Genomic DNA, 20,890 nt, shown 5'->3' on the forward strand with positions numbered 1-20,890 from the left:
GTGAGATTCTTAATGAGTACTTTGCATCGGTATTCACCAAGGAGAGGGATATGACGGATGTTGAAGTTAGGAATGGATGTTTAAATACTCTAGGTCAAGTCGGCATAAGGAAGGGGGAAGTTTTGGGTATTCTAAAAGGCATTAAGGTGGACAAGTCCCCAGGTCCGAATGGGATCTATCCCAGGTTACTGAGGGAAGCGAGGGACGAAATAGCTGGGGCCTTAACAGATATCTTTGCAGCATCCTTGAGCACGGGTGAGGTCTCGGAGGACTGGGGAATTGCTAATGTCGTCCCTTTGTTTAAGAAGGGTAGCAGGGATAATCCAGAGAATTATAGACCTCTGAGCTTGACGTCAGTGGTAGGCAAACTGTTGGAGAAGATATTGAGCGATAGGATCTATTCACATTTGGAAGAAAATAGACTTATCAGTGATAGGCAGCATGGTTTTGTGCAGGGAAGGTCATGTCTTACAAACCTAATAGAATTCTTTGTGGAAGTGACAAAGTTAATTGATGAGGGAAGGGCTGAAGATGTCATATACATGGACGTAAGGCGTTTGATAAAGGTTGATGGAAAAAGTGAAGTCGCATGGGGTTCAGGGTGTACTCGCGAGATGGATAAAGAACTGGCTGGGCAACAGGAGACAGAGAGTAGTGGTGGAAGGGACTGTCTCAAAATGGAGATGGGTGACTTCCACATGGATCCGTGCTCGGACCACTGTTGTTTGTGATATATATAAATGATCTGGACGAAGGTATAGGTGGTCTGATTAGCACGTTTGCAGATGATACTAAGATTGGTGGAGCTGCAGATAGCAAGGGGGACTGTCAGAGAATACAGCAAAATATAGATAGATTGGAGAGTTGGGCAGAGAAATGGCAGATGGAGTTCAATCCAGGCAAATGCGAGGTGATGCATTTTGGAAGATCCAATTCAAAAGTGGACTATACGGTCAATGGAAGAGTCCTGATGAAAATTGATGTGCAGAGAGATCTGGGAGTTCAGGTCCATTGTACCCTGAAGGTGGCAATGCAGGTCGATAGAGTGGTCAAGAAGGCATACAGCATGCTTGCCTTCATCGGACGGGGTATTGAGTACAAGTTGGCAGGTCATGTTACAGTTGTATAGGACTTTGGTTAGGCCACATTTGCAGTTCTGGTCGCCACATTACCAGAAGGATGGGGATGCTTTAGAGAGGGTGCAGAGGAGGTTCACCAGGATGTTGCCTGGTATGGAGGGTGCTAGCTATGAAGAAAGGTTGAGTAGATTAGGATTGTTTTCGTTGGAAAGACGGAGGTTGAGGGGGGACCTGATTGAGGTCTACAAAATTATGAGAGGTATGGACAGGGGGGATAGCAACAAATGTTTTCCAAGAGTGGGGGTGTCAATTACAAGGGGTCACGATTTCAAGGTGAGAGGGGGAAAATTTAAGGGAGATGTGCATGGAACGTTTTTTACGCAGAGGGTGGTGGGTGCCTGGAACGCTTTGCCAGCGGAGGTGGTAGAGTCGGGCACGATAGCATTATTTAAGATGCATCTAGACAGATATATGAACGGGCGGGGAACAGAGGGAAGTAGATCCTTTGAAAATAGGCAACAGGTTTAGATAAAGGATCTGGATCGGCGCAGGCTGGGAGGGCCGAACGGCCTGTTTTTGTTCAAAGAGCACCCTGTTCCCTATTCTTTCATGGTTCTTCCTTTCTCTTAGTCACTGCTGAAATAACCCTCACGAGACCCACAGGGAATTTGTTTGAATTTATCTTCTCAGGCATCCTGAGCTTTTATAGCTGCCCGGATATGGTTTACAAAATAGACGGCAGTGAGATTTTGCTTGTGTCAAAACAATACATTCACTTTAATAGCATCCTACCATTTGGTGACATCTGTAAAACCATAGCTAAAACATAATATGTGAATCAATATGTGACTTGAATAAAGGTAATTCTTTTTTTTAACACAAGAACAGTCCCCTTCTTTCTTAAAACAAAAGCAATCTGAGAGAGTAAGAGTAAACCTCGCAGTAGTAGAATCTTTCTTCCTTGTTAGGTGCATCTCATGCCGTTTGAGGATACTTCAGTTTGCTTGGTAAGAAGATTGATCATTTAATATAAAATATCAGAAATTCAGCTATCCATTTTGCAAATGTTTAACACCTATTAATCAATACACATCAATTGCGGAAAACTCATCACTTTTAACATCAATCATGTTTCTCAAGAATATCTATGTTCACATCTAAATAAGGCAAATTGAAACATACAAAAAATACGTACGGTTGCATTCTCAGTTGATAAACTGAACTTTCCAATACTACAGTGGTGTCTCCAAAAGGCTATTATTTCAATGTCCCCTTGTCTTGCTACAAAATATTACCTACTGTTTTAAATCAATGATGGAACTCCTTTTAAGGCATGTTTTTCTTTTCACTTTTTGGGTCTCTCAACAACATTAATCTTTTCCAAAGCTTCAATAAGTAAGTGAGAGTTCAGCTGGATTGATGCTCCCAATTATTTCCCCTTCTTCTCTGTATCTGATTGACTCCACTTGGCACCTACAATGAGTGAAGTACTCCAGGCACAAACCTGTCCATGGGCAGTATGTTGGATGCCTAATTATTTTGCCACTCCCGTGATTATTAAAATAAATTATCATGTATCTACTGTGAGTTAATTCTGTTATCTAACTCACCCAAGTGGAACGTTCCATTGAGAATTGGGCCTGCTATGTTGTAGTGCTATCTCCAACACCACTGCACACCACTCCCCCACCACATTGATCATAACTCTTCACTAGGAGATGTGTATGATGTGTATGTTTCTTGGTAAATTGAAACATATTTTAAAGTTTAGTTCAAAACTTCCATTAAAGTTTTCTAGGTTCAACAATGACATTCTTCATGTAATTATCATCCATTGCCATAAAAACCCATTTGGTTCACTAATCTCCTTTAGAGAAGGAAACCTGCCATCCTTATCCTGGCCTGGACTACATGTGACTCCAGCCATTTACCAATGTGGTTGACTCTGAACTGCCCTCCGAAATGGCCCAGCAATCCACTCAGTTCAAGGGCAATTGGGGATGGGCAACAAATGTTGGCCTTGCTATCGACACATCTCATAAAAGAATGAAGCATATAAGAAATAAGAAAAAAGGCTATCATTTTCATCAGGTCTGTCCCGTCGAGTCAATAGTCATGATGATTAAACCCAACAGTTCAAGATTTCTGAGAGGTTGCCGGGTAACAACAGTCAGCCTTTACGTAACACTTTTAATATAGTAAGTGTTCCAAGGTGCTTCACAGCCATCAAAATGTAACAGCAAACTAGGTGAGGAAATGTGAGGGCAGATGACCAAAGGATTTGTCAAAGAGGTTCATTTTAAAACGGCTCCCGAAGGACGGAAGTAAGATAGAGAGGTGAATAAACCGAGGGAGGCAATTCCAGAGGGCCCAGATAACTGAAGAAATGGTTGTCATTGTGGAGTTAAATAAAATCAGTGATGCCATGGAGACTAGAATTGGGGGAATGCAGATATATCAGAGGATGGTGGGGGTGGAGGGAGTGAGCAATTCAGGCCCTGGAGAGGTTTTCAAACATGGATAAAATTTTTAAGATTGATGCATTGTTCAACTGGGAAGCCAATGTCAGTCAGTGAGCAAAAGAGAGATGGGTGAATGGGATACCATGAGATAAGATGTGGTCAGCAGTGTATAAGCTATGTTTCAGTTTATGTAGTGTAGAATATGGGAGGCCTGCCAAAAGCGCAAAGGAATAGTCAAATCTAGAGGTAACAAGGGGATGTATGAGGGTTTCAGTAGAATATGAGTTGAGGCAGGGCACTTAAGAAGTTGCAAGTAGGAGGCCTTGCTAATGGAGTGGACACATAGTCAGCAGCTCAGTTTGGGATCAAGCTGGCAGTTATGTTTCGTCTCAGATGGTTGCGAAGGGGCAGGATAGATTGTTGGCTGGGAGGGGAGTTTATGGCAAGGAACTGAAGACAATCCTATTATTTAATTGGGAGAAATTTGAGTGTTGCATAAGCATTATGACAAATTACTCTCAGTGGCAGGACAGAGAGTGACAGGATATAGAGAGAGACAGCAGTGAGGTAGTCAACATCATACATGTTTTCACATGATGTTGCAGAGGGGCAGAATGTAAATGAAAAAATAGGAGGGGGCCAAGGATAGGACCTGGTGAGCTCCACATCTGATAGTGTCTGGGTAATTTTCTGGTTACAACTGGATGGAACCAGCTGAATGGAACCAGAAGATGCTGTCTCATCCAGGTGGATGACAGAATATGGAGGAGGGGGATGTGTGAACAGTATCAAGGGCTGCAGGTGGGTCAAGAAGTGCAAGGAAGAATAGTTTACCATGTTCACAGTCACATAGGATGTCATTTGTGACTTTGATAAGGGCTGTTTCAGGACTGCAGCTGGGAACAAATCAAGATCACTTTGATTCAAACATGGAGATACAGGAATTCTGAGAAGGAATTTTGGGTGCAAAAACACATTTAAGGACTTTGGAGATTATGGAAGATTAGCTGGCAAAGAAGAGGAGTCATTGGTGTTTTTTTTAAATGAGGAATTGAAGACAGGACCTGGGAGGGCAGAATAGCTGAGATGTGAGAAATTAAAGTAGGAATGATGACAGGGGAGAGGGATTTAGGAGGGCATTACGAGAAAAGAAGAACTAAAAGGAGAAAAAGGCTGAATAGAAGTGATAGCCTCAAGTCAAGCGTGGCAGACAAAACAAGGAATTTACATAAGCATGGTTACATAGCAAAATTAGTTTAGGTATGTGTCAATAATGAGCAATCGGAGGGAGAAAAAGGAATTAATCCAGAGGCAAGGCCAGAGATGTGTTGGTGAGATAAAGTTGGCACTGGTAAAGTGGAATTCACTTGGACCAGGTTTGGAAAGAGGTCTGAGGGGTGAGTGTGTTCAAAAGGTATATGATGTAAGTGTACAGAACTGTGGGACACAAAGCTGGAGGTATTTATGTGGGAATGAAATCTAGAAGGTGTGCAGAATCATAGAATTGTTGCATTGCCGACGAATTTGTCAAAGAGGTTCATTTTTAAAAGGCTATGGCCCATCAGGTCTCCTCAGCTCTCTCCGAGTGTCATTCCCCTGCTTTCTCCTCGTAACCCTGCATGTTGTTCCTGTTCAGATAACAGTTTACTCCCTTTTGAATGCTTCAATTGAACTTGCCTCCACCACACTCTCAGGCAGTGTGAGAGAGAAATTGTGACCTATAAAAGAAAAAATCTGGCAAATAATTTTCTGATTCCAATGCTGAGTTAGCAGGTTCAGGAAGCAGTGGGGGATTTCCCATGATCTGTGTTTAAAATAATAAAGAGAATTGAAAGGGGAGTTAATAAGGGATCACAGCACAAAGAGACATTAGGGGCAGGATCTACCGGCCGTGTCACAGTTGAACAGAAGCCCCCCTCCCCCCTGGGGGTTCCCGGCAGCCACTGCACCTTGGGGGATCTACCCAAATCCTGCGAGGTGTCAAGATCAGGAGCCCGGCCACAATGAGCGTGGCCAAGCCCCGCTCCCGTATATAGACCTACTCACCCGGGATCTACCGGCCTCCCGGCATCTAATGGCTTCCCCAGGGAATTCGCAGCCGGCAACATTCAGTCCCGGTCCACACAAACATGGACCAGGAGGAGTGGCACCAGGGGGTCTCCCAGGCCATCAGAGGTCCCTGGGTGTTCAGGGATAGGGCAGGGAGTCCGGCTGGTCTTCGCCCTGGAACATGGGCATCTTGGCACTACCATCCTGGCACTGCCAGGTGCCAGTGCAAGTGTGACCAGGTGCCAGGTTAGCACTGCAAAAGTGAGGGTTCGAACAGAGCCACGCCAATATAAGGAGGGGGGAGGGGGGTGCAGAGCAGGTAAGGGTGGGCCTCTAGGAGATTTGGGAGGGTGATAGGTGGGGGTCAGGAAATGGAGGGATGTGTAACGGGGTGTGGAGGGGCCTGAAGAGACCCCATAGCGGGGTGTCCTAACTCGGGGGGTTGTGGGTAATGTCCATGTGTGTGGGGAGGGGGTGACATTGCCCATGGGTGGGGGTGTAGGTGACTCACAAGCTCACGTGGAGATCAGCACACACTATCAAAATGGCGGCCCAATCTCTGAGTTCAGCTCCCAGTGCTGAAAAAATTCAAAGTCTGCGCAAAACTGGTGAGAAGCTCCCCAGGGTCCAAAAAAGTGACTAAGGGTGCGATTTAATGGAAGGTATCGAGCGGGAACTACAGCGAGCTTCCTGACGCTTGGCCTGCTGAGGCCATCACTGCTATAAAACGTTATTTGGACCACTTGACGAGACCCTGCAGGCTTCTCGTCGCAATAACTACCCCACCGGCTGTTTCACCGGGACTGTGCTCAGCCAGCCTCCCATGCTAACAACGGACAGTAGCACTTAAAACGTTCCTGCACTCAGCTCATAGCCGTGCCAAGGAGATGACCAGCTCCGTGATTTGGGGATGCAGACCTAGTCAGACTGTTGGACGCGGTGGAGGTCAGACAGGATGCCCTGTCCTCCTGAGGGTCTTGGAGGGTCAGCCACAGGGCAGCCAGTTGGGAGGAAGTGGCAGCGACAGTCAGCTTGGGGAGCGTGACCAGGAGGACCAGCACCCAGTGCTGTAAGAAGATCAATGACCTCCACCAGCAGGTATGTGTGGGTTGGCACCCCCCCCCTTCCCCACCTACACAAGCATACGCCTGGCACTGACCCCTACCAGCACCGTTCTGTGCCCTGGCCCACCCATGTCCAGTAGTGCCGCCCACATCGCCACCCGCATACTCCTCATTTCCTCTCTGCATACTCCCCATTCCTCCAAAACGCCCCACCCTCTCACTACTCCCCATCTCCCCCATACTCCTCATTCCATCCCCCTGCACACCCCACCCCCATACCCTCTACCCCCCATATACCCTTCTTCACCCCCCCCAAGGACCACCATGAACAATGTGTGCAGCTCACAATACCCCCTTGTGTCCCCGCAGGAGAAGTTGGCCCACACAGACGGGAGAGGGTCCAATGGGCAGCGGGGTGCTGACATCAGATTCCTTACCCCCTACAAGGAATTGGTCCAGGAAGTCCTGGGGGTGGCCAACAACAGATCTGGCACTGAAATAGAGCTTGTAGTATGGCGCAGAAGTTACACCGGCCCCCAGATGACCAGTCACACTTGAATTGTTAATGCCATACAGAGTGATCCATCCCTCCCACTGACCACATGTCAATTCTCCTGCAGGATCCTCACCCGACAGTGTGGGTGCGTCCGGTTGATTTCCACGCCCCGCCCATCCCCACTCCCAAGAGAATACCTCGGAGGGGAGCTCCTTAAGAAAGTCCTGAGTGATTCTCCCACTTGCAGGGGGCTAGCAGGGCCCCTGGGTGCTTCTCGCAACCATGGCTGCGGATATGGGGCCCCGCACCTCTGAGTGGGAGTCCGCGCATGTGCACAGCGGTGGCCTGCAGCGGGACATGGCGGAATCGGACCGCGGAGCGGCAGCAAAAATGTAGGGTCCCCCCCACCCCGAGATCGCGTTCACATGCGCTGGTCCGTTTCGCCTGATCGCTCCCCTGGCGTCCATGAGGCCCCCCCCGGTGAACGATTCCCCTGGCCCTCCCCCACCAAGGCGGCTGCAGACCGAGTCTGCAGCCGCCACCCGACGTTCCCGATGGCCAATAGGTGATTAGAACCACGCCATCGGGAACTCGGCCGGTTTCACGTGGAGAATCGGGGAGGGGGCCTCTGTCAATGGCCCCCTTCTGCGCCGCGCAGTTCGCACAGAGACTCCTGAGCGATTCTCCGAAGCGGCGGCGGTCAAAATTTTGGGTTTGACGACCATTCTCCACCTCCGCGCCGAACGAGATTTTGGGACGGGGGCTCGGAGAATCCAGCACACGATCTTCTAAATTAAAACTAACATTTTCACTGATCTCAGTTTTGATATCAGTCAAGTCATTTCTTTGGTGTGATGTAACACCATGGAGATAGTAGTTTTATAATTCAGTGTACAGAATATTTACAAATAGATCTGAATGGATACAGTATTTCATCTGTACTGGATTGAAAATTTTAATCCTGCCAAAACCCAGCTCCTTCACTGTAAATTCTAATTACAAAACATATTTTATGGGAAAAAATGTTGATGACATTTACAAAAGTTATTTTGATATTTTAGGTTATAATATTAAATTATTTTGGAAAAATAACCAACATCTAATTGATACAGGAGTTACAGACTCGACAAAACCTTATTTTCTGGATACATAAAGGACCACTACATTAACGCCACACTCTTTGGTTTTGCAATCTGTTATTGCTTACTTTCAAAGCTGGGCTACAGGTGATCAATTATTTAGAAAACAATAAAAAACAAAGTGAAACACATTTATTGCAATCTCTTGTTACTTTTTCACAAGTTACAATGCTTTTCGATGGATTTCCACTTATTTCTGAGATTTCCAGACATCAATTTTCACTTACCATTAAGCTTTTTGGTTGAAACTCAACAATTGTACACATCAATACACTTCGGTATAATTTTCCTGTGATTCAAAGTTAACCAGTCAGAGAACTCGAAAAGAATGCTTGTATCCGATCCCCCCAGCAAATGATTAATGCTAGTTATTATTTAGCAATTATCTCATTTGATTGTTCGGAGGCCTGCAAAGCTGTTCCAGAAGCTCAATTTACTTATGAAAAACAGTGGCGTACAGATTGCACTATAGAAGCAATGCAGATTATTCATTAGAGTTTTTACTTGTAAACAACCTATGTGGTTTTTATTTGTAGTGTCCTGTAGCATTCCTGCAGCAGGGGCTGTTTTAGCACAGGGCTAAATAGTTGGCTTTTAAAGCAGACCAAGGCAGGCCAGCAGCACGGTTCAATTCCCGTACCAGCCTTCCTGAATGTGGCGACTAGGGGCTTTTCACAGTAACTCCATTTGAAGCCTATTGTGACAATAAGCGATTTTCATTTTTTTCATTTTCATTCTTAGGTGGGTTTAAGTGTTCGCAGCACTTGTAAAGAAAAATATAATTGAAAGAAATCACCAAGATTACAACAGCAGATGCGAGGAAACCTGAGTCAGAATGATTTTATGGCAGGTGGCATGATCTGGTAAGAACTACATTACATTTGTTACGACACCCTGGGATAGTGCACGGTCAATTCCAGCCCCACAGGCCCCATAGTCACAACAGTGAATTGATCAATAATTGACCGAAAAATACCCAAAATATTTGGCCCTTGGCTCTCCAATAATTAATCAGGTTTGTCAGTTTAAACACAATTGCAGTTTATTTATAACGAGAAAAAATATGAAATATGCAGTGAGAACAGCTGCGTAATGACAAGCTAATACCTGACTCCCCCTTTAACTGCTCCACCCTCTACCCACTGCACACAAGAGAAACAAACGCAGAGGGGTGGAAAGGAGTAAAATTAGTAAGGATTAAGATCAGAGTTTTAGGGTCCTTGCTTCAGATGATTAGTTCTTCAGTGCACTTTCTTCACAGTATGAACATGGTTTAGAGTCTCCGGTTGACAGCCCCGAATGATGTTCCTTGCAGTTAGCAATATTTTACTCACAGCTTTTCCAGGAGGCCCCGATCTTCACACCAGCCGGTTCTGCAGAGAGAGTTATCATTTTATGGTCCCTGCTTGCATCAGCCTTTTCCGGAGAGAGGGTGAACAGACTCTGGATTCTGCTTGCATCAGACTTTTCTGCAGAGAGAGTTGGTTTCCACAGTGACCTTTTGGTGAGTATTCACTGATTATTTATGGAGAGTGGGAAAAGAGGGGTGGGATTCTCGATCCCGCCGCACCAGTTTTCTGGTATGCCATGCCCCCCACCGATGGCGGGATTCTCTGTCCCACCTGCCGACCAATGGGATTTTCCCATTGTGGGCAGCCCCACGCCATCGGGAAATCCCTGGGTGTGGGTGCACTGCCGGTGGAACAGAGAATCCCAACAGCGGAGAATCCAGCCTGAGGGCCGTTCTTCCTTTGCTGCCAAAAGTGAAACCAAAAGTAAACAGAACCAATTGCCACCTGTTACTGGGCAGAGCACTGCTTTTTGGGCCCATTCATTGGCTACCAGCTGCATCAATCAATCTGGGTCCTCTGATATCAGTCTGAAACAACACAGCCTTTTGGATCTTCCTGCTTGAAATAAAGGTGCAGGCTGCTTTGGCTTAAAGTCACAGGTCCATTAAACATCCATGGATCAAAAGTATAACAGCAGAAATGAAAGAAAGGTGGCAGGGGGAATACACAGGCACAAACATTGCAGAGTATCTTTCCAGACTTCTTGTGGCTTATCAGTCAATATTGTAGGCCAAAAGTGACCACAAAGGAAATCTTGATTATATAAATAACCATTAAATGGTGAAAGAATATGACATTGTTAAATTTGAGTCATGCACACAAAAGAAAATATAGAAATTAACACATCTTAACAGCAAAATGGATTTATTTAAATGATAAAATATTAAAACATGCTGCTGTGCAGAGAGACGTGGGTGTGCTAGTGCATGAGTCGCAAAAAGTTGGTTTACAGGTGCAACAGGTGATTAAGAAGGCAAATGCAGTTTTGTCCTTCATTGCTAGAGGGTTGGAGTTTAATAAGAGGGAGGTTATGCTGCAACTGTATAAGGTGTTAGTGAGGCCACACCTGGAGTATTATGTTCAGTTTTGGTCTCCTTACCTGAGAAAGGACATACTGGCGCTGGAGGGTGTGCAGAGGCGATTCACTAGGTTAATCCCAGAGTTGGGGGGTTGGATTATGAGGAGAGGTTGAGTAGACTGGGTCTGTACTCTTTGGAATTTAGAGGGATGTGGGGGGATCTTATAGAAACATATAAAACTATGAAGGGAATAGATAGGATAGATGCGGGCAGACGTCCGGTTGTGACCATGGAGTGAGTGGTCACATACAGGGCTGTTCCTGCTTAAAGTCACAGAAAAGGGCTCTTTTCACACAGATCCGGGTGGAATGTTGATGAAAAGGGGTAGGTGAATGTTAGAGGAATAGTTTTCCCCTGGAATGGTATGTCTCCTGATCGCCAGACCTGGCAGAAAACAGTGAGAAATTTGGCTGGAAAGTTGAAACAGTCTCGTGCTGCAGCAACAGCCTCTTCCAGCAGGCAGGCAGGGGAGGGGCAAGCTGGAATGTCCCAGATCCAGAAACGGATGACTTTTATCAAGGCGGAATTCCATAAACAGTGGAAAGAAATGCGTGAGGATCATGCAAAGGCCATTGCAGAAGCTGTGGCACCCCTGAAGAGTACTTTGGAGCAGATGGAGAGGTGTTTGGAGGTGAAGGGGTCACAGATTCCAGAGATTGAAGGAGTGATCTCGGACCACAGCGATTGTGTGGTGGCTCTGGGGCTCCTAGGAGACGTTTGTAAAACGTTGAGGGCAAAGGTTGAGGAGCAGGAAAATACCTCGAGAATATAGAACCTGTGAATAGTGGGTTTGCCTGAAGGAGTGGAAGGTGTGAGTGCCACAAGATACGTCTTGAGGATGCTGGCGGGGCTGGTGGCAGAAGGGGTGCTGGATAAGGCACCTGAAGTGGACCGTGCGCATAGGTCTCTGAGGAAGAAGCCTAGAGCTGGGGAGCTGGGTGGTGATCGTGAGGCTCCATAAATTTGTGGAGAAAGAGAAAAGTCTACGGTGGGCCAGGGAGAAGCGTAGCTACGACTGGGAAGGAAATAACGTCCGGATTTATCAGGACATCGAGGCCGAGTTGGCAAAATGGCGGGTAGGTTTCAATAAGGCCAAGGCGTTGCTGTACTGGTGGCAGATCAGGTTTGGGGTGCTCTGCCAGGCGAAATTATTGGTGACGTTCGGAGGCCGGGAGTATTATTTCGAGACCCCAGAAGCGGCCGAAGACTTCGTTAAGGAGCATAAACTGGGGGAGAACTGAGTGGACAATGCTTGGGAACCGGGGTGCTTGCACTATGTAATGGCCAGGAGCATGTTTGAAGTGGGTGTAGGAACTGGGGGATTTTCGCCTTTTTTTGTGGTGGTGGGTTTCTGTTCAATGTTGAGATTGTAAGGAGTTGTAGGGGTGAAAAGTTTATGTGGGGATGGATGTTCCCACCCCCCCTCCTGTTTTATGGGACTGTTTGTATTTAACATCTGTTTGTTTGCTTTTGGAGAAGGCTAACCTGTTGTTCAGGAGTTCTTGTTTGGGTGCGGGAGGGTAAGGCCAGCAGGAGGCCTTCTTCTTTGAGCTGAGGAGTAGGGGGGGGGAAGAGGTAGAGGGTGGTCATTAGGATGTGCCTTTGGGCAGGGGCAGCTGCGCTAGCAGGTTAGGCTGGTGAACGGAAGCGAGGTGGTGGGGGAGAAGGCCAAGAGGGGTGGCCAGGGGGAGGAGGGAAAGGGGAAGTGGGGGGGAAGAAGAGGAAGGGGAAAAGCGCGGGGGGGGGGGGTTGCGACGCAGCAGGGGGTGAGAGATGACATGGTCAAGGGCGAAGAAAGGGGCCATCTGGGATGGGCTAGGTACAGAGTGGAATTAAAGGAGGAGTTAGGTGGGGAAGATGACGGACATTAGTGGGGATTGGAGGCGCAAGCCTCCGGGTAAGATTGGTATCGTGGAACGTCCGGGGACTGAATGGGCCGGTTAAAAGGTCACGGGTGTTCGTGCACCTCAGGAGCTTGAAAGCGGGGGTGGTCTTTTTGCAGGAGACACACCTCCGTGTGAAGGACCAGGTTAGGTTAAGGAAGGGGTGGGTTGGGCAGGTTTTTCACACGGGGTTTGATTTGAAATCGAGGGGTGTGGCAATTTTAATGAGCAAAAAAATGGGATTTGTGAATGCGAAGGAGGTGAGCGATCCAGGTGGGAGATTTGTGAGTGGGGTACTGGAAGGGGCACCGGTAGTGTTGGTAAATGTGTATGCCCCAAATTGTAATGATGTGGGTTTTATGAGGGGGTTGCTGGCAGCAATCCCGGATTTGGCCACTCACCAGTTGATCATGGAAGGAGATTTTAACTGTGTCCTGGAGCCGAGGGTGGATAGATCGAGCCCCAGGTCGATGGGTAGGGTACGAATGGCAAGGGAGCTGGGGGGTTTATGGAGAGGATGGGTATGGTGGATCCATGGTGCTTTCAGAACCCAGGGGGAAGGGAGTATTCCTTCTTTTCACACGTCTATAAGGTGTACTCGAGGATTGATTACTTTGTAGTGAGTCGGGAGATTTTGGTTGGGGTGGAGGGGGCAGAGTATGCGGGGATAGTTATCTCGGACCATGCACCCCGCTGGTTGGATATTCAGTTCAGTACGGGACGAGAGCAGAGGCCGGGGTGGAGGTTTGACTCGGGGGTGTTGGCGGATGGAGGTTTTTGTGATAAGGTGGGGTTGGCGATTAGGGATTATGTGGAGTTCAATCAGAATGGGGAGGTGTCGGCGGGCATATTTTTGGAAGCACTGAAGGCAGTGGTCCGGGGAGAAATTATCTCATTTACGGTTTGTGCGAATAAGGAAAGGAGAGCGGAACATGACCGTCTAGTGAGCGAGATGGTGGAGGTGGACATGGAATATTCGAGGGTGCCCACCGTGGAGGGATTGGCGAGGAGGAAAATGTTGCAGAGGCAATTTGACAGGCTGACAACGGGGAGGGTGGTAGGGCAACTGCATAGGGCAAGAGGGATGCAATACGAGTATGGGGAGAAGGCGAGCCGCATGCTGGTGCACCAGCTGCGGAGGCAGGCTGCGTCCAGGGAAATATTGAAGATCCGGACTGGGGCTGGGGATGTGGTGTCAGAGCCTGGGAAGATAAATGAGGCATTTAGAGAGTATTACCAGGGACATTGTGAGGCAGACCCAGGAGGAGAGGACAGGGACACTGGGGGGTTTCTGTATGAGCTGGAATTTCCCCAGGTGGAGGAAGCAAAGAAGCAGGCATTGGAGGAGCCCCTGGGGCTGAGGGAGGTGCTGGATAGTATCAGGGGTACGAAGTCGGGGATGGCCCTTGGGCCGGATGGTACCCGGCAGAATTTTATAAGGAATTTGCGGCGGACCTGGCACCACATCTGTTGGGGCCGTTTAATGAAGCACTGGAGAAGGGGGAGTTGCCGGAGACGATGACGCAGGCAGTAATCACACTAATCCCAGAAAAAGGGAAGGATTCGGTGGAATGTGGGTCATATAGATCCATATCACTATTGAACACGGATGTGAAAGTATTGGCTAAGTTGTTGGCGGGGTGGATGGAGGATGGTGTCCCGGGGGTGGTTGCAGAAGATCAAACAGGCTTCGTGAAGGGCAGGCAGCTCGCGAGTAATATAAGACGGCTGTTGAAAGTGGTGATGAATCCGTCGCGAGCTCTGGTACCGGAGGTGGTGGTGTCCATGGACGCGGAGAAAGCATTTGATCGGGAGGAGTGGCGGTATTTGTTCGAGGTTTTGGGAAGATTTGGGTTTGGGCTGAGATTTATGGCATGGGTGCGGTTGCTGTATGTGGCGCCAAGAGCGAGGGTGAGGACGAATGATATGAGCTCACAAAGCTTTGACTTACACAGGGGTACGAGGCAGGGGTGCCCGCTGTCACCGCTGCTGTTTGCGCTGGCCATACAGCCATTGGCGATGGCTCTCAGGGGGTCGGCAGAGTGGCAGGGGATAATGAGGGGACAGAGGGAGCATCGGATGTCGCTCTATGCCGATGACCTCTTGCTGTATGTTTCGGATCAGTTGGAGAGTATGGGAAGGATTATGGGCCTATTGGGGAGGTTTGGAGGATTCTCGGGATACAAGCTGAATGTCGGGAAAAGCAAGGTATTCCCAGTGAATGAGCTGGCACAGCGGGCTAATTTAGGGGGGATGCCATTTACGGTAGCGAGGGATAGGTTTAGATACTTGGGGATTCAGGTAGCGAGGGAATGGACAGGGCTCCATAAGTGGAAATTAGCGAAGCTGGTGGAGGAGGCCAGGGAAGATCTTAAGAGGTGGGATACACTGCACTTAACGTTGGCAGGGAGGTCCAAGTGGTGAAAATGAATATTTTGCCGAGGTTCTTGTTTATCTTTCAGGTTCTCCTGATCTTTATACCAAAGGCCTTTTTTCAGAAAGTGGACACGATCATCTCTGACTTTGTATGGGCGGGGAAGGTGCCGAGGGTGGGGAGGACCCTGCTACAGAGGCAGAGGCAGCAGGGGGGGTTGGCGTTGCCAAACGTGCTTCATTATTATTGGGCGGCGGATGTGGACAAGATGCAGCGGTGGTGGTAAGGAGAAGGGGTAGAGTGGGTTAGGATGGAGGAGGAATCTTGTAAGGGGTCTAGTTTGAGGGCTATGGCGACGGCAGCATTGCCAATGACTCCGAGTAGGTATTCAGGGAGCCCAGTGGTGCAGTCCACGGTGAAGATATGGAATCAGCTGAGGAGGCATTTTAGGGTGGAAGGGATGTCGGTGCTAACGCCGCTGTGCGAGAATCATGGAGCCGGAGGAGAGGGGGGGATGGATAGTGTATACAGGAGGTGGAGGGAAGTGGGGCTGGTCAAGGTGATGGATTTGTATTTGGAGGAAGGGTTCGCCAGTCTGGAGGAGCTAAGGGAGAGGGTAGAGCTGCCAAGGGGTAGTGAGTGTCTGGCAGATGGAATACAATGTTGACGAATGTGAGGTTATCCATTTTGGTAGGAATAACAGCAAAGGGGATTATTATTTAAATTATAAAATATTAAAACATGCTGCTGTGCAGAGAGACCTGGGTGTGCTAGTGCATGAGTCGCAAAAAATTGGTTTTCAGGTGCAACAGGTGATGAAGAAGGCAAATGGAATTTTGTCCTTCATTGCTAGAGGGATGGAGTTTAAGCCTAGGGAGGTTATGCTGCAATTGTATAAGGTGTTAGTGAGGCCACACCTGGAGTATTGTGTTCAGTTTTGGTCTCCTTACCTGAGAAAGGACATACTGGTGCTGGAGAGTGTGCAGAGGAGATTCACTAGGTTAATCCCAGAGCTGAAGGGTTTGGATTACGAGCAGAGGTTGTGTAGACTGGGATTGTACTCGTTGGAATTTAGAAGGATGAGGGGGGGATCTTATAGAAACATATAGAATTATGAAGGAAATAGATAGGTAGATGCGGGCAGGTTGTTTCCACTGGCGGGTGAAAGCAGAACTAGGGGGCATAGCCTCAAAATAAGGGGAAGTAGATTTAGGACTGAGTTTAGGAGGAACTTCTTCACCCAAAAGGTTGTGAATCTATGGAAGTCCTTGCCCAGTGAAGCAGTTGAGGCTCCTTCATTAAATGTTTTTAAGATAAAGATAGATAGTTTATTGAAGAATAAAGGGATTAAGAGTTATGGTGTTTGGGCCGGAAAGTGGAGCTGAGTCCACAAAAGATCAGCCATGATCTCATTGAATGGCGGAGCAGGCTCGAGTGGCCAGATGGCCTACTCCTGCTCCTAGTTCTTATGTTCTTATGTTCTTCTGAGTTCAGGTATCTACAGGTTAGGGACTTTGCCCAAAAGGTCTGGACGGGGTACCCTAGATTGCTGGGATACACCCTGCTGGAACTGCATCCGGATGTGGAAGGGGAGGGAAGAATTGGGGATATATATAAGTGGCTGGTCCCCCATAGGGAGGCGAGCGGGTGGAAAAGATCAAGGAGAAATGGGAAACGGAGATGGGAATGGAGATCAATTGGGGAGTATGAAGTGAGGCACTGCAAAGGGTAAACGGGACCTCCTCTTGTGCAAGGATGAGCCTGATACAGTTTAAGTTGGTGCACAGGGTGCATATGACACGGGCTAGAATGAGTGGGTTCGTTCAGGGGACAGCAGATGAGTGTGAGAGGTGTGGGCGGGGGCCAGCGAATCATGTGCACATGTTCTGGGGTTGTGAAAAATTGGGAAGATTCTGGGCAGGGGTGTTCGTAGTCTTAGCCAGGATAGTGGAGGAGGAGGTGGACCCAGACCCTTTGGTGGTGATATTTGGGGTTTCAGAGAAGCCGGAGCTCATGGAGAGGAGGAAGGCCGATGTCATGGCCTTCGCCTTTCTGATTGCACGGTGACGAATTTTGCTGGAGTGGCGGTCAGCATCGCCACCAGGGGTAGCAGCATGGTTGGGTGACCTGTACGACTTCCTGCGGGTAGAGAAGATAAAGTATGAGTTAAGGGGCTCAGCAAGGGAGTTTGAGAAAAGGTGGGGGATGTTTGTGACCGTGTTTGAGGAGCTGTTTGTCGGGGTGCCGGGTGGGGCGGGGGGGGGGGGGGGGGGTTGATGGGGAGGGGGGTAAAAAAGGAGGAAAATCTGTACAAACTGTTTGTTGGGAAGAATGTTTTCCGAGGTGTTTATTTGCTGTAACCTACTTTGATACAAGTTGAATAAAATGCGTTTTATAAAAAAAAGATGCGGGCAGGGTGTTTCCACTTTTGGGTGAAAGCAGAACATAGCTTCAAAATAAGGGGAAGTAGATTTAGGACTGAGTTTAGGAGGAACTTCTTCACCCAAAGGGTTGTGAATCTATGGAATACCCTGCCCAGCGAAGCAGTTGAGGCTCGGTCATTAAATGTTTTCAAGATAAAGGTAGATAGTTTTTTGAAGAATAAAGGAATAAAGGGTTATGGTGTTTGGGGGGGGAAAGTAGAGCAGAGTCCAGAAAAGATCAGCCATGATCTCATTGAATTGCGGAGCAGGTTCGATGGGCCAGAGGGCCTACTCCTGCTCATAGTTCTTATGTTCTTAAACAATGTTATCATCTTATAATGAATACAAGATTGCAGGAAAGGAAAGAATGCTTGTTTGAAAAATAATTGCACACAACGACAACATTGCGTCTTTAACGATAAAACATCCCAAGGTACTTCATATGAGTATTACAAAATAAAATATAACACAGAGACATTACGCCAGATGACAAAACCTTGGATAAAAAGGCATGTTTTAAGAAGTATCTTAAAAGAGGCAAGTGAGGTAGCATTGTGGATAGCACGGTAGCATTGTGGATAGCACAATTGCTTCACAGCTCCAGGGTCCCAGGTTCGATTCCGGCTTGGGTCACTGTCTGTGCGGAGTCTGCACATCCTCCCCGTGTGTGCGTGGGTTTCCTCCGGGTGCTCCGGTTTCCTCCCACAGTCCAAAGATGTGCAGGTTAGGTGGATTGGCCATGATAAAATTGCCCTTAGTGTCCAAAATTGCCCTTAGTGTTGGGTGGGGTTACTGGGTTATGGGGATAGGATGGAGGTGTTGACCTTGGGTAGGGTGCTCTTTCCAAGAGCCGGTGCAGACTCGATGGGCCGACTGGCCTCCTTCTGCACTGTAAATTCTATGAAAAGGTGGACTTGTTTGGAGAGAATTACAGAGCTCGCAGTTCAGGCAACTGAAGGCATGGCCACCAGTGATGGAGCAATTATGATTGGGAATGCACAAGAGGTCAGAATTAGAGGAGTGCCGATATCTCGGAGAGTTGTGGAGTTAAAGATGATTACAGAGATAGGGTGTGAAAGGCATGGAGGGATTCAAAAACAAGGATGAGAATTTTAAAATCAAGACATTGTTGTAAGAGGAACCAATGTAGGTCAGGGTAAGGTAAAGGGAAAAGCAAAGTTGCCATAGCCCCAGATGGCCAGAGGCTGCTTCCCTCTTTGAGGGGGAGAGCTAACTGGTGGTGATTTAACCTGAGGATCAGCACACATCAGGCGCGTGGCAAGGTTGAAAAGGCGGAACTTAGGCCTGCGTGAGTTTTGATCCCTTGATTGAAGTATGCGGGAGCTGCCTTACAACAAATCATAAATTGGAAAGAAAAAAACATTGGAATAAATGCAGTCAATAAAAATTCCCCTTTAAATACTTCTACATTTGCAACAGGATTATTTCAGATACGTGGCACTGTGTAATTATAAATCCAGCTGTAAGACAGCGGAAAGGCATTGCAAGACGATAGTGTGGCCAGTCAAATGAAAGGCTAAGGACAGGTTGAGAAGAAGGGTGAGGGAAAGTTTATATTTGTCACAGTTACACAGGATGTCATTTGTGACTTTGATGAGAGCTGTTTGAGTATGGTGGCATGTGGGGAAACAGGATTGGCGGGATTGTAACAGGAACTTTTGGGAAAGATGGGAATGGATTTGGGAGGCGACAACACGTTCAAGGGCTTTGGAGACAGAAGGTTGGTTGAAGAGAGGATTGTAGCCTGTGAGGATCGGAGTAGGAAGGTGTGTTTTATTTTGTGGAGAGGTGCAATAACAGCATACACAAAGGTGAGTGCAACAACACCTGAACAGAGAGATACATTTACAATATTGGCTTACATGGGTGCTAGGCGGGCATATTGGGTGATCAGCAGTTTAGTGGGAATAGGACTGTAGAAACAGGAGGTTCAGGTAGGGCATGATCACAGAATTGTTACAGCATTTGGCCTGTTGTGCCTGTGCTTGCTCTCTACTTAACGTCATCCTTCTACCTTCCCCTCATAACACTGCAGATTAGTCATTTTCAGATAATAATCCAAATCCTTCTTAAATGGATCCACCACACTCCCAGGCAGTGGATTCCAGATATTAACCACTTTCTGCATGAAAAGGTTTCTCCTCAGGTCTCCATTGCTTCTTTCACCAAAACTGAACTGGACTAGCCATATAAGCACTTCGGCTATAAGTGTAGATCGGAGGTTCAGAATTCTGCAGTGAGTAACTCACCTTCTGATTCCCCAAAGCCTGTCCACCAGCTACAAGGCACAAGTCAGGAGTGTGATGGAATGCTCTCCACTTGCCTGCATGAGTTCATATCCAACAACACTCAAGAAGCTTGACACCATCCAGGACAAAGCAGTCCACTCGAGTGGTACCTCCTCCACAAACATTCACTCCCCACCCACCACTGACGCATAGTGTGTACCATCTACAAGATGCACTGCAGGTACTCACCAAGGATTATCAGGCAGCACCTTCCAAACCACCTGATAGGACAAGGGCAGCCGACACATGGGAAGACATTTAGCTGGAAGTTCCGTTCCAAGCCATTTACCATCCTGAATTGGAAAGATATCACCGTTCCTTCGCTGTCGCTGAGTCAAAATCCTGGAACTCCTTCTCTAAGTGAAATTACAACACATGGGCTGCAGCAGTTCAAGAAGGCATCACACCACCGCCTTATGAGGGACAATTAAGGATGGCAATAAATGCTGGTCTAATCCCATGAATGAACTTTTTAAAAAAACTATCTTAATCTGTGGCCGCTCATTCTTTCTTCCTCCATCAGTGGAAACAGTTTCCCCCTATTTATTGTGTCAAGACCCCATATAATTTGATTACCTCTGTCAAATCCCCTTGCAGCCTTCTCTTCTCCAAGGAATGCATCCTCAACCTCTTCAATCTCCATGTAACTGAAGTTCCTCATCCTTGGAGCCTTTCTCGTGAATCTTTCTTCACTTTCTCTACTACCTTCACATTTTTAAGGTCAAGGTGATCAGGCAGAGTCAACATGATTTTGCAAAAGGGAAAGCATGTTTAACCAGCTTACTGGAGTTCTTTTGCGGAAGTAACATGTGCTGTGGATGAAGGGGAATCAGTGGATGCACTGAGATTTCCAGAAGGCAATTGATAAAGTGCCACATCAAAGATTATTACAGAAAATAAAAGCTCATGGTATTGGGGGTAACATATTGGCTTGGATAAAAGCCTGGCTGGGTAACAGGAAGTAGAGAGTTGGCATAAATGGGTCCTTTTCAGGTTGGCAAGATGTAATGAGTATTATGCCACAGGGATCAGTGCTGGGACCTCACATATTTACAAGTTAGAAAATGACTTTGGTCAAAGCACTTAAGATATGGAGCTGGATTCTCCGCTGTCAGGATGCTCTATTTTGCTGGCAGCCTGGGGTTTTTCCATCGACCAGCCGCCGAAACGGAGCATCCCGC

At 47.5% G+C, this 20,890-nt stretch overlaps 1 protein-coding gene and 1 long non-coding RNA gene across 10 annotated transcripts in view; one reads left to right on the plus strand and one right to left on the minus strand.

Moving 5' to 3' along the window:
* Positions 1-20,890, minus strand: part of tcerg1l (transcription elongation regulator 1 like) — a 1,041,679-nt gene that overhangs the window by 189,361 nt on the left and 831,428 nt on the right. The gene's annotated exons all lie outside the window — the stretch shown is intronic.
* LOC140393116 (uncharacterized) overlaps positions 1-20,890 on the plus strand; it is an 86,786-nt gene that overhangs the window by 3,165 nt on the left and 62,731 nt on the right. For 3 of the 5 annotated variants that reach the window (XR_011935498.1, XR_011935499.1, XR_011935497.1), the window contains exon 2: positions 9,031-9,152. This is a non-coding gene — a long non-coding RNA (uncharacterized lncRNA). Of the gene's footprint in view, positions 1-9,030; positions 9,153-9,625; positions 9,794-20,890 lie in introns of all 5 variants that reach the window. The other 2 variants (XR_011935501.1, XR_011935500.1) reach the window with 1 other exon arrangement.

This window comes from Scyliorhinus torazame, chromosome 16, assembly GCF_047496885.1.
Source record: "Scyliorhinus torazame isolate Kashiwa2021f chromosome 16, sScyTor2.1, whole genome shotgun sequence".
NCBI classification, from domain to species: Eukaryota; Metazoa; Chordata; class Chondrichthyes; order Carcharhiniformes; family Scyliorhinidae; genus Scyliorhinus; species Scyliorhinus torazame.